Source organism: Bombina bombina, chromosome 1 (assembly GCF_027579735.1).
Source record: "Bombina bombina isolate aBomBom1 chromosome 1, aBomBom1.pri, whole genome shotgun sequence".
NCBI lineage: Eukaryota > Metazoa > Chordata > Amphibia > Anura > Bombinatoridae > Bombina > Bombina bombina.
In genome coordinates, this window is record NC_069499.1 from 981,027,831 (window position 1) to 981,047,043 (window position 19,213).

Sequence of the window (19,213 nt, forward strand, 5' to 3'; positions counted from 1 at the left end):
TGGATTTTATACCCTGGGAAATTGCTTTTATACTGGAGAGAGGGGCATCAATCTGCAGTGGCTGCTCCATGCAGTTTAGACCTCTGTTTGTCCCAGATGTGCCTATAGCAGACTACTTCTCTTGCTCATTGATCTTACATAGCAGTATTATCTGTGGAAATTGCCAGAGTGGGACATCTTTACTACACTTTTAACAAGCACTATCCTTACCTCATTTTTAATGAGGTTTGAAATTGTGAGTACCTATTTTTATGGGACTTTTGTTTTGTTTCTATTTTTTTATATATGACATTAAATGTATTGCACCATGAGGAGTGTCTTTGTGCGCTTGTTCTTTTAGATCATATTTATTTTGGACTCTTACCTGGAACCTAAGGGTTTTTTACAAGCAGCTGGCTCTTCCTGTGGAAAAAGTTTACAAGAGAAAAGACTCTGGGCTCACTTCCATTGAGCCGTTAAAAATGGAGCCGTAAGCAACCGAAGCGGGCAACAGCTAAAAGTAATTTAAGGCTCCATTTTAGTACCAGGTTTCCATTCAAAAGAGTAGCATGTTGTGCGCAGTCGCTCTTTTCGACCGTACGTAAGTTTGCGCTGCCAACTGATGTTGGAATCGATGAAAAGCGTACCATAACAAGTGCATAACCCAACCTCTGTCTATTAGAAAAACGGCTTGTGCCTGCGCTCTTTACCTGTGAACGCCTCTAGAGAGAAAGACATGGTAGCTAGTTGCACTGATAGGAGTTTGGTAATTTTGAGAGTTGTTTGAGAGTTAGTGGAGAGTTTGATATTTTATTTTCATATATTCTTATTTTAGGCCTCTTATAATATTAGGAATACACACACATCCGTACATTAGTTAATTACCACACATTAGTTTATACACGCAAACACACATACACACTTTTATTTGATACAAACATATTTTTTTTAAAAATTAATTAACCCCCCATATCCCCATCTTCCTTTAGTACCCCTTTCATTAACCCCCTATCCCACTTCCCATCTCCCCTTTAACTATCCTTCCCTTAACCACTATATAACTTTATTTTACTTTTATTCATTTATACATTTCGCCCATCCCTTTTTTGTTTTACATCCCATATTTTTATTTATTTTTTTCTAATCTCATATATTATTTTTTTTATTGGACTATTTAGCCCATCCCTTTTTTCACTTACATCCCTTTGTTTAATTTCACCCCCACATTCTTATTTTATTTGCAGGGATATAGAATAGAGATAGTTAGGGTCTAGATAGGTTAGGTAGTTAGTTTTGGGGATATTTAATTTAGGGTTTAGTTAGGTGAATTAGTGTAGGTAGGTAAGCTAGTGTTAGGTTAGAGTTAGGGAGGAAGGAAGGAGAAAGGGATGGATAGGCCTAGTGGAGTTGGGAGGAGGGTGGCTAGGGGGAGGGCGGTGGAGAGGGGGGATAGTGGGAGGGGGGAAGTAGGGAGTAGTATGGGCAGGTCTAGGAGCCAAGGTTTGGGTGGAGGATTTGTCCTTCCTCAAACCCTGGCAGAGGAGGGAATGAGAGAGGCTGGAAGAGGGATGGAGGTGGGAGGAGTGAGCCTCAAGTAGACACAAAGAAAAGAGAGAGTGGGGCAGACTGTGGCAAGTGCGGTTAGGGCTGGTGGTAGCCTGTCACAGCCCGCAGGGACAGAGGAGGGAGAGAGGGCTGGTCCCCAGTCACAGGAGGGAGAGTCTGTGTCTGCTGGCCCTTCAGGCATGAAGGGCAGGCTAAGAGAGGAGAGGTACTCTGAAGAGGAGAAGGAGGTTCTAATTGAGACCTATTTGGAGAGGGCACCTCAGCTGGAGAACCCTAACCTGAGGGCGAGTGTCAGGAATAAGTTGTGGGAGGAGATATGAGTGGCAGTCAGCTGCTTAGAATGCAATCGTTCTACTGCCATCATAAAACATCGCTATCACGACTGCAGGAAGGAAACCAAGGCGAAAATGGCACAGCAGACTCAATATGCTCGTAGGATAGTTGGTGGTCCTAGCAAGCGGATTCATCTGAAGTCATGGGAGGAGATGCTCTCTAATGTCATCTCTGGTGAAGCTGTCCTGGGATGCAAAGGGACAATGGACACATCAGTGCCAGCTAAGAGGTCCATGAAGGTGAATATTAAATATCATATGTAATAATGTTTTATTTGTAACAAATATATGTTAACATCAGAAATATACATAGGCTTTGTGCTTGAAATATCAATGTAATCATGCACATGTGTAATACAGAATATAGAATGTTCCTATTTTACATATGGTTAGTAATCAATTGTTTTCAAATATCAGTGGAAAACATACCTAGGTAGGTTGAGGCAAGTAATGTTTTACATGAAGCAAAGTCTGATTGGCACATTAACTTAAAATGCTTGTAAACCCAATGCTTTTCTTTCATGATTCAGATAGAGCAGCAATTTTAAGCAACTTTCTAATTTACTCCTATTATCAATATTTCTTAGTTCTCTTGGTATCTTTATTTGAAAAAGTAGGAATGTAAGCTAAGGATACTTTGCATTTTTGGTTCAGACCCTGGCTAGCGCTCGTGATTGGTGGCTAAATTTAGCCACCCAATAAGCAAGAGCAACCCAGGTACTGAAACAAAAATGGACCGGCTCTTAAGCTTTATATTCTTGCTTTTCAAATAAAGATACCAAGAGAAGGATGAAAATATGATAATAGGAGCAAATTAGAAAGTTGCCTAAAATTGCATGCTCTTTCTGAATCATGAAAGTTTAATTTTGACTTTACTGCCCCTTTAAGTGCATCTTAACATAGTTGTAGTGGATACATTCATCATGATTTCTGGAGTGGCTATCTGCTCAAACAAGCAAGGGTATAGATTTTCTTAATCTTTCTATCTTTATCATATATATGGACTATGTGTAATACAAAGAGTCTCTTGGAGGCGCAATCTTTAAATATACACATCTGGTTAAGTATTTGTAAGTTTTTATAGAAATAATATATATATATATATATATATATATATATATATATATATATATATATATAAACTATATATAGATAGATATAGATATAGATATCTATATCTATATATATGATATTCAAATGTTATATGTTTCATTAGATTAATTAATTATTATATATTAAACAATTTATGTTTCAGAATCGGAACATGAGAATGAGTCCTCAACAAGACCAGAGGCCAGTGATGTTCTGGAATTCAGTGAGGAGGAGGGGGATGTTATTGAAGCTGGATACTCCTATCTCAGCATGCTTGAAGGGGATGAGCAACAGCCACTGGCCTATGAGGTTGAAAATGTTCCTGCCACATCCCCATATTCATCTGTGAGGACATATCATCAGATGCATTCTCCACCACCACAGCATCATCAGATGCATCCTCCACCACCACAGCATCATCAGATGCATCCTCCACCACCACAGCATTATCAGATGTATCCTCCACCACCACAGCATCAGCAGATGCATCCTCCACCACCACAGCATTATCAGATGTATCCTCCACCACCACAGCATTATCAGATGTATCCTCCACCACCACAGCATCAGCAGATGCATCCTCCACCACCACAGCATTATCAGATGCATCCTCCACCCCCACAGCATCAGGATATGCATCCTCCACCACCACAACAGCAGCAGATGCTTCCTCCACTGCAGCATCTGTACTATTTGCCACCTCAACAGCAGATTCAGCACCCTCCCATGGCACAACAAATACCACCACCACCACAACCAACAACAACAATCACCACCACCACCCACCAATGTCTGTCCTCAATTGGATATTGAGCCACCCTCACAGTTCCCAAGGCTGAATGACCACAACCCCACACAGAGCCAGGAATATGTGCCGGAGATACCTATGGAGCCACAAGTCTGCCCCCCCCCCCCCCATGGAATACAATATTCCCGCACAGTCCCAGCAGGATGCTCTACAGCAGCTCATTCACAGGGAGCTTAGGCTAACCAGGCTCCAGCAGCAGCATGATTTCAGGAGGCTACAGAGCCAGGTGGACATACATAATGCCTCACTCGTCCGCCTGGCAGAGGCAGTGGAGAGGCTCGCAGATAGGCCACAAACTCCCTCCTCACTTGTATCCTCCGTCATCTCCCTGCAGGACCCTGAATCGCATGTTTTAGCCTCCCAGTCAGCTGGTGTTCGTCGCACAAGATTCCACCCAAGTACCTCTCCTCCAAAGGCCAAATCCCGCTGCATAATAAATATGCATATATTTTTCTAATCCAACTTGGAAAATATAGTTCAATATTATTTTACTAGCAGTTTATTTGCAAAACATTAACAGCTTTATTCATTTTTATTTCTGAAAATGTCAATTCATATGCAGGTGTACATTGTTAATAAATGTATGTGTATTTCTATCGAGAATATTATGGCATTTAAGAATACTTGAGGATACATGTCGTCTGAAATCAATACAGTATATGCTATCTAACAGCAGTCAACGTGGCATGTGTAAATGTTATGATTAATATTCCACAAGCATATGGTGTTTGCTCCTTCAGATGAAGCTAATAAGGGTTATCCACTTGCAGAAGAGTTGAAAGTAAATACTCCTTCCTGTTGATATGGCCAAATACCTTGCATTCATGCTTATAGTCATGTGTGGAATGTAATATATGAAACCTATACCTATCATGACTAATATTATTAAATATTTAGACTAATTAGAGAAATGCATCCCTATGATATTTAAGCACTGATGTATGCACAACATATATGTGATTGCCATGAAATTGTCAGTATATTTATAAGTAGTGCTCTCCAAATAATATGTCAGTCTATGGAAGGGTTATAATACAATATATTTAATAATTATCCTTTAAAAATAAACCCTCAATCAGTATGCATCTACTAGAAACCATAAAATTAATATAAATACCTGAATTCTTTTTATTAGTAAATATCTATGAACACATTGAAATATATTTGTAATACCAGAATATGAGTCAATATTATATGCGTTTAAAAACTATTCAAATATGCTATGCAAAATTCATAAAAGTCTACCTTATTCACAATAGAAATTTCACCCAGTTAACACAATGAGACTTAAGATCTTTAACTACTAACATCCAAACAATACAATTCTAACAGTGCTTAGTAAACAATAGGACAATATATATATATATATATATATATATATATATATATATATATACTCAGCTATTTAGCTGCAATTGATTCTAATACAATTCTAATTAGGGTTCTAAAAATGCATATATTCTTACTGTAAACCGTTACTTTAAAATGTCTATTTATTTAAACTGGAACAAATTCTTAGTTACTTATAATTAAAACCAATTCTAAGATATATATATTCTATATTTTGCACAGATGAATTATTTATGCATGCAAGATACAAATTTGACACTATACAGGATTATGGATACCAATTTTAAAACACAATTTATTTCTTTAAGCCTGCTACATACAGCAACAATGAATGTTTGTTTTAAATGTTTTGCATACAGAAAGACAAACTAAAAGCTATTCAAGACTATGAAACATAGTTTAAAATACTGAGTGCTCCTTTAAATCTTCTAATTATAATTTAAATATGGTCTTACCAATAACCTTTGTATACTTTATATATATATATATATATATATATATACGCTACCAAAATGACCAAAATTGATAGTTCAGTTACCAAAAACTCCTTGTTTCATCTCAGAAGACAGATAAGTAAATTTTGCAATCTATGAGAAAAAGCAGTGAGCTTGCTCAAAATGAATGTAATTTGAACACCCAGCAGAAGTTATCACTCAAAGTTAGCAGCCTGTGTCCTCTTTTTCTCTCCTGCTTTACTTATATAAGTTTTCACTCATTTATGAAACCATGTGGGTGGCCGTACGGGAGCTGACTATCCCATTAGTTACCTGGGACGTTTACTCAGATTGGCCCTCAGCTTGGCATGGTCACCATGGAAATGCATCTTTTAACAGTTAAATCCCTTAACTGTCATAGTGGATTCTGGCCATCGGGTGGCAGCAGATAACAACACAGCAATACATTTACTTTCCAACATTTTTAACAATTCAATATTTCTATGGAATGGTTATTCATTAGAACATAACTTCCTGCATCAATCACTCACAATATCAATCACAGATGGGGTAGTATCACATCACCTCTCTGATCATTTTGATATGAAACATCATGTGTCTAACATTATATTATATTAAAGCAATTTATACTGCTAATTATTCTGAAATTAATGACATTTATACATCTGTTATATATATATTCATACAATTACAGCATGTTTTACATTTCTAACAAATTCTGCATGCATGAATCTTCTTGTCTATGGTCCATCTGAAATAAAAATAAGTGTTATTAATCATTTCTTTTTAGGTCCACAAATATTCTTAAAAAACACAGATGCTAAGACATTTTATGCTTTAAACAAAAAAAAAAAAAAAAAAATATATATATATATATATATATATATATATATATATATATATATACAGGTAGCCCTCAGTTTACGCCGGAGTTAGGTTCCAGAAGGAATGGTTGTAAATCGAAACCATTGTAAATTGAAACCCAGTTTATAATGTAAGTCAATGGGAAGTGAGGGAGTTAGGTTCCAAACCCCTCTCAAAATTGTCATAAGTAACACCTAAAACATTATTTTTATAGCTTTGAAATGAAGACTTTAAATGCTAAACAGCATTATAAACCTAATAAAATAATCACACAACACAGACTTCACTTGCATGTTTCTGCAAACAGTTCTTTCTATGCATTCAAATCTGGACTGATTTATAGACAGGAAGATCTTGTTCCTTTGAAATCTGCTCGATAGCTCAGGTCTGGTTAAACTGATTAATTTCAGCTTGATTGGCTTTGCTGCAACACAAGCGGACAGCTCCACCTACTGGCTATTTTAATAAATGCACTGCTTCTCAATGCTTTTCAATAGCAGTCACATGACTGGAAAAAAAGGTTGTTATTGTGAAACGGTGTAAATTGAACCGTTGTAAAACGAGGGGCACCTGTATATATATATATATATATATATATATATATTCACATTCATTTCTATGCAGTATCTTGTATTTATCATCTTTTAGCTCCATCTGGAAAAACAGAAAAATACGTTATATATATATATATATATATTTCAAACATGGGATTATTACAATTTCCATTCAATCTATTACAGATTTGAATTTATTTTTCATATATATATTCAACGCAGCAATTACCCCTTTAATATAATATGTCCCATTTCAACATATATATATACATATATGGGTTATTTGAATTATTTCAAACATACACATGAAAAATTGGCCTCATTCCTTTTGCACAATGTATTTATTTTTATGTTGTCTGAATATATTCTTATTTTCTTTGTTACACAGATACTTTGAATGCCAATCTGTCTGTTCTCTGTACATGGGAACTCCATAGGAGATAATTTACACATAGGTGATACAATAATTTCTTCTTTCCCTACAAATCTCATCAGGCCTCAAAGAGAGATTCCAGACATCTCGTCCACATTCACTGTATGGGGTCATCTATCTGACAATCTGGCTCTCAGATGTTCTGTTAATAAAGAAAGGGATATTTGGAAATGGCTCAAAGGTTTTTATCCTATGTCAAGTTATAAACTCTGTTCTTTCTCAAAATCACTTTTACAAATTCCTTTAAGTGATTATTTTAAGTTCAACAGACCAAATGTTTTATTGTCCTCATTTGGATGTTTACAATAACTTTGCATACTAAGTGGGGGGAGAACTGAACATGAGTTAAGTCAGTTTTTCTGAATGAATGAATAATTTGCTACTGACTAGCCAAATATATAATTAAAATATATATATTTATTAACCTTAAAATATATGATTAAAACATATATATTTATTAACCTTACATATACCTTGACATAAATCCCCCTTCCAATTTTAAATATATGTAGGACACATCTATTTGAATTGGCTTAAAGTCAGTGGTACTTGGTGAGTGTGTTGATCGTACATATCATGGACAGTCTTCTATATAGAAAGTCCGTCATTTTTGAGCCTTCATGTTTATCAGCTAGGCATCTTTAAACTACAGTATATTTTTAGTGCATTTGGGGGGTAGGACACTTCATTCTCCCTCTATGACTTGTAGTTGGGACCTAGGATGACATGCTCGCAATTGATTGATATGGACCCATTTATCTATGAAACTTTCATTTTTGGGGATCTTTATTTTATAGGCCACTGGAGATATTTTGTCAGTAATGACAAAAGGACCTTTCCATGAGGGAAGAAATGTCTTCTCCCTAACCTGATCTCTTCCAAAGTTATAAAGATAAACTTTATCATTTATTTCATATTCCTTTTTGGACGTCTTGAGATCATAATAGGTTTTAGTGGCAGTTGCAGCTTTCTCTAAATTCCTTTGAGCAAATGCAAAGGCATATTGCAGGTGCTTTCTTAGGTTCTCCACATATTGATGTGTATTGGCAGTGTTTATCAAGTTTTGGTCTGATGTACGGTACAGCAGATGCTGAGGTAGAACCATTCTTCTACCAGTCATCAGTGCAAAAGGTGACATCTTGGTAGCACTACTTGGAGTTGCTCTTAATGCCATTAAGACAAGAGGTAGTTTTACATCCCAGTCTTTACCCGTTTCACTCACAAACTTTTTGAGGATTTTCACAATGGACTGGTTGTAACGCTCTACACCACCACTAGAGGCAGCTCTATAAGCAATATGGAGCTTTCTTTTTACCCCTAGTATTTTCCACATTTTGGTTATCACTTCGCTAGTGAAGTGGGTTCCCTGATCGGATTCGATTCTTTGGGGTAGACCAAATCTGGAAAACACGTGGTTGATGAGCAATGCTGTGCATGTTTCAGCACTATTGTTAGGTGCACTGATGCACTCTACCCATTTAGTGAACAGGCATGTCACGGTTAACATGTATTTTTTACCTCTTGATGACCTTGTTACTGGACCAATAAAATCAATTTGTATATCTGACCATGGCATTACCATCCCCCTTTTCTGCAATTGCGCTCTATGCGTTGGCGCAGTGGGTTGGAACTGTGGACAGATTAAACACCCTTGACAGTAGGTTTGAACATCTTTCAACATGTGTGGCCAAAAAGCGTAGTCACGCAATATTTCATATGTGAGTTTGGCACCACGATGACCAGATGTGGGAGCATCATGGGCATGTTGAAGCATTAGACCTCTGAACTTGGTGGGTACTACCCATTGCTGGATGCCAGTTTTGGAGGTCCTAATTAACAAACCATCCTGTAACTTGAATTGTGTTCTGGATTTCATTAAGATTCTAAGATCTTCTTTGCCAATACAATCATCTTTTGATATGGGGTTATTTTCAGGATCTTCTATGTGTTTATAGAAGGTGCCTACAACGGGGTCTTCTTTTTGACTAGTGATCAGGTCCTCACTAGGAGAAACCTGACTCCATTGTACCAGGTTAGGTTCACTCTGTTGTTTTGCCTGGTTTCTGGTAATGGCTTCTACCTGAATTGCACCCATTAAGAGGTCAATATTAAGGAGTTCTCCAGTTATGGCTCCTTGTTTGGCTAATGAATCCGTAAGATCATTGCCTTCCTTATCTGGGCCTAGAACCCTGGAATGACCCTTGGTCATTTTCCATTGTATTGTCAAATCATTGGATACCACCAGATTATCAATCTCACAGAACAATTTGCCATGCTTGACTGGTTTGTTATTGCTTTTCTGCATACCATTTCTTTTCCAAGTTGGCAGGTATTCAACAAAACTGTCACGCACATAATTTGAGTCAGTTATGATCACAGATTCATAAATACTATGTTTAATAGCCATTTCAATGGTTTTTAGAACAGCAGTGAGTTCTGCAACTTGACTGGATCTTGGTCCAATGTTAAAACCTATAGAGATATTTGAGAATCCATTTGCCCAAGTTATACCAATGCCAGCGACTAATCTGCGCTCATTATCAATAGTGGCATGGTAAGAACAACCATCAACATACACCCAAGGTAATGTTTGACAATTGTCCTCATGGTACATTTTATATGGGGAAAGCAATTGTTCCTCCAGAAAATCATCTTCTGATAATTTTTCCCCAGGATCTTTAGCAGTACAGTCGTGGAGCTCAGCAAGCCCCTGTGCGACTGGATTCTTTTTATTCTGCTTGTAGCAAATTTCTAAAGGCCAGACTTGTAAGGAAAGAGTCCACGCTGTTATGCGGCTATTTGACAAATTCCCATCTCTTATTCTCTCACTTTGCAAATATAGCAAAGGCTGGTGGGCCGTTTCTACAATAATTTTCTCACCCTGTACATAGCTGCGGAAATTTTGTAGAGCCCATACAGTAGATAAGAGGGCTTTTTCGCAATCGCTAAATTTTATTTCTACTGGGGATAGAGTTTTGCTCGCATAAGCAATGGCTTTGCTTAAATTATCATGCTTTTGGTATAAAACAGCGCTCATGCTTACATCTGTGTAACCTGTCTCTAAGAAGAAAGGTTTACCACCTTCAGGGTATGCTAAGCAAGGTGCTTGTGTGAGTTTTCTCTTCAGCTCTTTGATGGCTGTCTCTTGAGACTCATGCCAGTGCCATTTCACATCCTTCTTTAGAAGAAGTAGTAGTGGTTTAGCTAACTCAGCATAATTATCAATGAATTTGCGAGAATAATTTGTCATACCCAGGAATGATCTATATTCCTTTAAGTTAGTTAGGTTTTTAGAATTTACTATAGCTTCCACCTTTTCTTCTGAGGATTTAGCCCTTCAGAAGTAACTTCATGTCCCAAGAAATTTACACGAGTGCAGAACCATTGAGCTTTTTGTAGGGATAATTTGACACCTGCCCTTTTAATTTGGCTGAGGACGTGTTTAAGCTCTGCAATGTGTTTTTCAAAGTCTGTGCTTTTGATCAAAACATCATCAACATAAGATAAGGCCCCCCTTTCCAATGCATCAGGCATAGCCTTATGCATGAATACAGCAAATTCATGTCCAGAATTTATGTATCCAAAAGGGAGTCTCTGAAATGCATATTGGACCTTTTGGAATGAGAATGCCAGCTTATACTGGTCCTCCTCATGTACTTTTATGGTCCAATATCCCTGTGCACAATAAATGGCAGTGAATATTTTGGATCCATGCATCTGTGCTAGGCATTGGTCAATGTATGGTACAGGCCAGCCAGACATATACACTCGTTTGTTTAGCTGTCTTAAATCAGCACACAAATGCCATTGTCCATTGGGCTTAAGAACACCTAGAATAGGATTGTTGTAAGAGCTGTGCACCTGTCTGATAATGCCTCTTTCTTCCAAGTTCCTTATGATTTCTGCAAGAGAATCATATGAAGCTAAAGGAAGTCTGTATTGTTTAACAAATACAGGTGGTGCATTGGGATCTGTTTGTATTCTTGCAATGTGCAAGTCTGTAGTACCACAGTCATAAGAATCCCTAGCAAAAATATCCTTGTATTCCATCAGGAGTTCTCACAGCAGTTGGCATTTATCATCGCTAGAACAGCCATTAGCCAAGGATATTTGCTCTTCGACTATTTGCTGAAATCCTGGAAAGATTTCAGGCTGTCCTATTTCATAGGCTTCTTCCAACCTAGAGGTGAGATCTGCTTGATTTATAATTACATTGCCCCCATGACTCTGGGTATTGGGGTAATCTTGCTGTTTGATCAGCTGACCAAACACTAGAGAGGCTTCTTCAATTTTACAGATGCCTTCCTCTGAGCTGAAGGGATAAATAGACTGAATATTAAATAGACCCTCTGGTATAGATGTAAAGGATTGTTCTATTAATTGTTCTTCAGTTAAGTATCCTTCAGGTATTAGCCCAATTACATTATTCTGGAATCCAAAAGTGTAATAACTTGATTCCAGCGCGTATCCTATGGTAGTCCCCTTGGATAAGTTTATATCCTGTGGGTTCATGTTATGCACAATAACATGTATTGTAATAGTTCCAATATTCACCATAGGAGTATAGGTCATTGTGACACCCAGATTTTGTATTCTATGGGAGAGGCAAATTAGTGTTTCAGAAGTTTTTAATTTCTGACCTCTCTTTACCTGTAAGGGTAAAAGAAATTTATCAGCCCCAGCAGGAATTATAACATCGCTAGACACCTGCATATTCACAGCATATGGCAATTGCTGGTTTGATTTCAGGGCTGCATTTTCATCTTGAAATACTTCAGGGTCCCCCCTTAACCTGATCCAGAGGCAAGAGTTAATCAAATCTATTTGTATGGCATATCTATGTAAGATATAATTGCCAATGTATATTTGATTATGGGGAGTATTTAAAACTAAAAACAGGTGCTTCACTGATTTATTACCTATAGATACAGATAATAAGCATTTAGCTGTGATGTTATAGCTTTCAAACCTATTATCCAGGTTGTAGACACAGTGGTTTTGGGGAGAAAGATATTTAATCACTTTAGGTTCAGCTATCTGTGCTAACAAGCCTTCGCTTATATAGCTAGCTTCCTGTTTTAAGTTCAATTTGGCATATTTTGTTGTACCAAGGTCATGCACTTGTATAGGGATAAATAGATCCTCTTTAACTCTCTCAATCCCTGCGAGGTATTGAGCGTGCCCCCCCCTTAGGGATTTTATGATCCCCCTTGTGGAGAGATATGGTTAATACATCGCCGTCTAAGGAAATATTCGCTATCTTTCCAGGCGAAATTTTAAAAGTACTACCATCAGAGCCACTTAAAGGAGTCTGATCATCTATTTGTAAAATAGTGATTTCAGGTACAGAGTTATTCCTGAAATGAATCTCCACAGCATCTGGTTTCTCTTCCACCACGTGACAGTTATGTCGGGGGCAAGATATACCAGATTTCTCATAATTGATAGGCCTTCTAACTTGTGACCAAATTACATTATTTATGCAATCAATTATGGTGCTTAATTGCTTCAGGAGATCACTACCAATAATTAAACGATCAGTTGGCAGATCCACTATAATGACAGGGTGTCTTATGAACCTGTTCCCTAGTTTAAATTTTAACTAGACCGTACCATAGACTTTTAGAGAGTCACCCCCAACACCATCAAATTCTTTTATTTTAGGTTTGTGGGGTGTTAGCTCATTTAGCTGTGTGTAGTACCTGTGGGATAGAATAGTTGCCTGAGATCCAGTATCAATTAATCCCATGATAGGGTTGGAGACTGAATCTTGCAGCTCAGCTAATACACAATATCTCCCTGCAGTTTCTATCATTTCACACATAAAATTGGCGTGATTGCACACTTGTGGGCTTCGCCACGTGTTACCTGAATCCACCATGTTTTCCGATGCAGAAGAAACTTCATACCTACCGGTTCCCTCTAGGACAGGGTCGGCTGGATTCTTGTGTACTGCATCTGTGGAAATAAGGTTAAGAGAACACTGCAAAGGAAAATATTGGTTAATGCTTTCAAGCCGAGGTTGCTCGTCATGACAGCTAAATTGTCCATTTCCGGTCTGTGGGGAGAGAACGTGATTAGTACCAGTTTTGACAGTTATCATTTTATTTTGTATATCTCTCCCCTCTGTTTCAGGTGATACTGTTGGCCACTGGCTGTACACCTAAAAAAGCATTGTTCGGTTGCTGAGCCGTAAGTTTTTGACTCATATTAGCGACTTGTTCGCTCAACCGAATTAGCTGGGTACTAAGCTGATCTACTTGATTGTACAAGTTACCTCTACTCCTGGGCCTATCTCTTGATGCCCCATAATAATGATTCCTGGACCATTGGTTCCCCTCAGAATCAGAGCCGCTATTTCTATCCTGGCGTGGTTGCCCCTGGGGTTTAGCTTGCTCAGCATTATTATTTTGGGGAGCATCATTTACTTGGGGTGTCTGGTTATCCTGAGAATATCTTCGCCATCTATTGTATCTACCTTTGCGTGGGTACCAATTATTCTGTGGGTATTCTCTTTGGGCATAATTATTCGCCTGAGTATGTCCCCCACTTTGGCTATAGTCTCTCTGCGCCTCAGCCCGTGTTGGGGGAGGGGTAGAGTAAAACCTCTGTTGAGATGGCCTGTTTTCTCTGGCCATTTCCGCATAGGTTTTCTTTTTAGACTCCAAATTTAGGGGGCTAGGTGACACCCTAGTTTCGGCCACTATTTTAGGATTGGGCTTTTTCTCCCTTTTATCTCCCTGTTCACTGGACTGCTGAATAGAGTATAACTTTGTACTCTCTTTGATCAGCCATTCCAATGAGCAGTTCTCATCAAAATCTCTAGCTAAGTTAATTTTGATGGGTGCGGGCAGTGCTTCAAAAAATAGATTCACAAACTCTGAGCATTCAAATATGGGATCATCTTCAGCCATACTGTACGCACTTTTTAGTACAGAAAGGAACTCGATGGGGCTTTGAGTTGCACTACATTTTAAACCGTATACAGCTATTCTCGCTGCCGTTTTAGTGCGATGTTGCCCGAATTCCTTTTTGCACTGTTGTTTCGTTTCACTCCATGAATGAATATTCTTATCCTTTAGTGAAGCAAAGAATTTGTGATGTTTACCTTCAAATACCCAAGGGTAGAAATTCAATTTTTAACTGCTCACTTGTAACACTCACTATAGATAAAGCATTTTCAAAGGCCTCTAAGTGGTCAATTATGGAAGTGGACCCCGCTTTGGAAAATGGTCGTACTGCATTCTTTAGGAATTTAATTATTGTGGGGGTGTCATACACTTTATTTGGTACATTACTGGATTTCACTGGGGACTTATTGTTTGAGTTAGGGTGCCTTTTATCTGTCCTATCTTTATTTGGCTGAAATCTTACCCGTGTATTTTTATCTGGGCTGTCTGAGAATCTAGCTCCCCTTTCTGACCCGTTATAGTAACTGCCCTCTTCATCTGCGGCGTAATAATCTTCTGGTCCCCCAGAGTTAGGTAATTGCCTAGGGGAAAAAGTTTCCTCTGGGCCTAAATTAGGGCTATAGTTTGGGTATCTTTGTCTATCCTCCCGCCTGGTATCTTGGAACTCATTTCTGCCCCAGTCCTTAATGGAGTTAAACATTTCAGCATTAGTGTTATTACTTAAAGGTTCCTTATGACTGCTAATTTGTCTCTTTAATTTATTTATTGCCTGTTCATACCCTTTTTCAGCCTCACGGTATCTAGTCTTTAGAGTTTTATTTTCATCTTGGCATTTTTCATGTTCTTTTTCGAAAGCTTTAAATTTAGCCACTAATTTCTGATTATATTTATTTAAGTCAGAAACCTTTTTATTAGCTTCGAAAACCTCTACCTTTGCTTGATTAAAAGCTTCTTCAAACTCTTTTAATGAATCATTTTCAAACCTTAGCCGTCCTAATTGTCTGTCCTGTTCTGCCATTTGGTTAGACATCTCACATCTCAAATACATTAGGATCGGCCAAGTTTCAAAAATTAATTCATCACGCCCTCTAAGTTCCGTGCATTCATTAAGTTGCAGTAACATTTGGTATAATTCCCCATCTTCAAACCACATATCTCTAACTAGATCTTTGGCCTTATCTTTACACCCCTTAATATACATGCAGATATCGTCCCCAACATCAAGTCTAGTCATGATGTGGTTCATGGCTTCTAATTTGAGAGTTTTTCCCTGAACCACATGGACAGAGGATCTTGGGAAGGGTACATTTTCATCATGTGCAGAAATGCTAGCATTACTTTTTGCTGAAGACATCGTTGTACTTAATAAGATAAAAACGCTAATACAATCTTGACCAATAAGAGAGAGGGAAAAAAATATATATTTTCAAAATATCAATATTAATTTTGAAATATGTTTTTTTTTATATTTTTATGAATTTTGAAATATGAAAAATTAATATTTTTGATTAATTTTGAAATATGAAAAATTAATATTTTTATGAATTTTGAAATATGAAAAATTAATATTTTATGAATTTTGAAATATGAAAAATTAATATTTTTGATTAATTTTGAAATGTGAAAAATTTATATTTTTATTAATTTTTCCAAAAATTATTTTTTTAATAATATTTCAAAATATTAATATTAATCTTGAACATGAAAATCAATATTTAAATTTTCAACAAAAAAACAAAAAAAAACTATTTTTTTTAAAATATCAATTTTGAAATATGAAATTCCTTTCTCTCTTTTATAATAATTTCTATATACTACAAATATGTTATATCAATATGATAAATATTTATAATATCTCATGCAATGCCTTCATATAATAATGTCAGTATATTTATAAGAATTTTAGTAGTGCTCTCCAAATAATATGTCAGTCTATGGCAGGGTTATAATACAATATATTTAATAATTATCCTTTAAAAATAAACCCTCAATCAGTATGCATCTACTAGAAACCATAAAATTAATATAAATACCTGAATTCTTTTTATTAGTAAATATCTATGAACACATTGAAATATATTTGTAATACCAGAATATGATTCAATATTATATGCGTTTAAAAACTATTCAAATATGCTATGCAAAATTCATAAAAGTCTACCTTATTCACAATAGAAATTTCACCCAGTTAACACAATGAGACTTAAGATCTTTAACTACTAACATCCAAACAATACAATTCTAACAGTGCTTAGTAAACAATGGGACACTATATATATATATATATATATATATATATACGCAGCTATTTAGCTTCAATTGATTCTAACACAATTCTAATTAGGGTACTAAAAATGCATATATTCTTACTGTAAACCGTTACTTTAAAATATCTATTTATTTAAACTGGAACAAATTCTTAGTTACTTATAATTAAAACCAATCCTAAAATATAAATATTCTATATTTTGCACTGATGAATTATTTATGCATGCAAGATACAAATTTGACACTATACAGGATTATGGATACCAATTTTAAAACACAATTTATTTCTTTAAGCCTGCTACATACAACAACAATGAATGTTTGTTTTAAATGTTTTGCATACAGAAAGACAAACTAAAAGCTATTCAAGACTGTGAAACACAGTTTAAAATACTGAGTGCTCCTTTAAATCTTCTAATTATAATTTAAATATGGTCTTACCAATAACCTTTGTGTACTTTTTATATATCTATATACGTTACCAAAATGACCAAAATTGATAGTTCAGTTACCAAAAACTCCTTGTTTCATCTCAGAAGACAGATAAGTAAATTTTGCAATCAATGAGAAAAGACAGTCAGCTTGCTCAGAATTAATGTATTTCGAACGCCCAGCAGTAGTTATCACTCAAAGTTAGCAACCTGTGTCCTATTTTTCTCTCCTGCTTTACTGATATAAGTTTTCACTCATTTATGAAACCATGTGGGTGGCCCTATGGGAGCTGACTATCCCATTGGTTACACATCAGATCCCCAGCGCTCACCACTTCCACGTCTTCTCCGGCAGCGTGTCTTCAGCGAGTGCACACGTCATCAGCCTGCTTCCAAGTGAGGGTGTCGTAAGACAGCGTCGTCGTTAGGACGCCAAACAACATACAAACAGGAATCCGGTGAGTCTATCGCAACTCCTCCCCAGGAAAAGCACAGTGACTCTTGTAGTAAAAATAGAAAAGTCTTTATTGGTAGTTGAACGTAGATAAAAACAGGGATGTGAGATACAACTCACAAATTCAATATTGGTGTTCCAGTATTGCAAGACACGGCAAACATGTTTCGTGTGGGGCCTCCACACTTGTTCACTGCTGTTAATTGCAAGCACTGGATACACCTTTGAAGGACAATCAATCACCAAAAATTGTAAACATGTGTGTACTTAACCCTGCCTATACAGATAATTGCCAAAAAATACACAAACATTGTACATGTGGGAGAAAAAATGAAGTAACTAACATTAGAAAAATATATGTGATAATAACATTATGATTTTTGAGCTATACAATAAAGATGTATTATATATAGTTCTTTTAGGGAACCAGGAGAGACCAAGTACACACATGTTTACAATTTTTGGTGATTGATTGTCCTTCCTTAAAAACACAGCTGCTAAGACATTTTATGCTTTCAAAAAAAATAAATATATATATATATATATATATATATTCACATTCATTTCTATGCAGTATCTTGTATTTATCATATTTTAGCTCCATCTGGAAAAACAGAAAAATATGTTATATATATATATTTCAGACATGGGATTATTACAATTTCCATTCAATCTATAACAGATTTGAATTTATTTTTCATATATATATATTCAACGCAGCAATTACCCCTTTAATTTAATATGTCCCATTTCAACATATATATATATATATATATATATATATATATATGGGTTATTTGAATTATTTGACACATACACATGAAAAATTGGCCTCATTCCTTTTGCATAATGTATTTATTTTTATGTTGTCTGAATATATTCTTTTTTTCTTTGTTACACAGATACTTTGAATGCCAATCTGTCCGTTCTCTGTACATGGGAACTCCATAGGAGATAATTTACACATAGGTGATACAATAATTTCTTCTTTCCCTACTAATCTCATCAGGCCTCAAAGATAGATTCCAGACATCTCGTCCCCATTCACTGTATGGGGTCATCTATCTGACAATCTGGCTTTCAGATGTTCTGTTAATAAAGAAAGGGATGTTTGGAAATGGCTCAAAGGTTTTTATCCTATCTCAAGTTATAAACTCTGTTCTTTCTCAAAATCACCTTTAAAAATTCCTTTAAGTGATTGTTTTAAGTTCAACAGACCAAATGTTTTATTGTCCTCATTTGGATGTTTAGAATAACTTTGCATACTAAGTGGGGGGAGAACTGAACATGAGTGAAGTCAGTTTTTCTGAATGAATGAATAATTTGCTACTGACTAGCCAAATATATGATTAAAATATATATATTTATTAACCTTAAAATATATGATTAAAACATATATATTTGTTAACCTCACATATACCTTGACAAAATAGAGGTGATTAATACATTTTAATTGACATCATATGGACAGACACAGACTCTCCCTGGGACCAATGCACAATGCACTTTTAAATTGTTTTAATAACTCCATGTTAAATACAATACTTCAAATCTCTTGGAGTATGTAATATTTAGCACTTATGTATTTTGGTTAATATTCTAAATATTGCAAATATATCATCTGCTTTAGCAGACATGATATTACATATATTTTATAAATATTAGTACTATGCCACATATACTATACTTTGTGTCATCATTTTTGTATTGAATAAA